Here is a 501-nt window from a genome sequence, read left to right as displayed (position 1 = left end):
AGGCGTCTCGTCAATGGTACCACAAATTTCATGAGGTGATTCTCTCTTTTGGTTTTGAGATGAATTCAGTCGAGGATTGTGTGTATCACAAGTTTAGTGGGAGCAATTATATTTTCTTGCTCTTGTATGTGGATGACATACTGCTTGCCACTAATGATGTGGGTACCTTGTTAGAAACCAAGAAATTTCTATCCAGTAATTTTGAAATGAAAAATCTTGGTGAAACTTCATTTGTATTTGGAATTCAGATACACCGAGACAAATCTCGGGGTATTCTTGGATTATCACAAAAGAGCTATATAGAAAAGGTACTTCAAAGATATGGCATGCAGGACTGTAAACCAATGGATAATCCATATGCTAAGGGAGACAAATTTAGTCTTAATTAGTGCCCTAAAGGAAATCTGGAAATTCAGGAAATGCAAAAGATCCCTTATGCATCAGCTGTAGGGAGTCTTATGTATGCTCAAGTATGTACGCGTCCGGATATAGCGTTCATAG

This window comes from Lupinus angustifolius, chromosome LG03, assembly GCF_001865875.1.
Source record: "Lupinus angustifolius cultivar Tanjil chromosome LG03, LupAngTanjil_v1.0, whole genome shotgun sequence".
Lineage (NCBI taxonomy): Eukaryota > Viridiplantae > Streptophyta > Magnoliopsida > Fabales > Fabaceae > Lupinus > Lupinus angustifolius.
Note: the sequence above shows the minus strand (reverse complement) of the source record.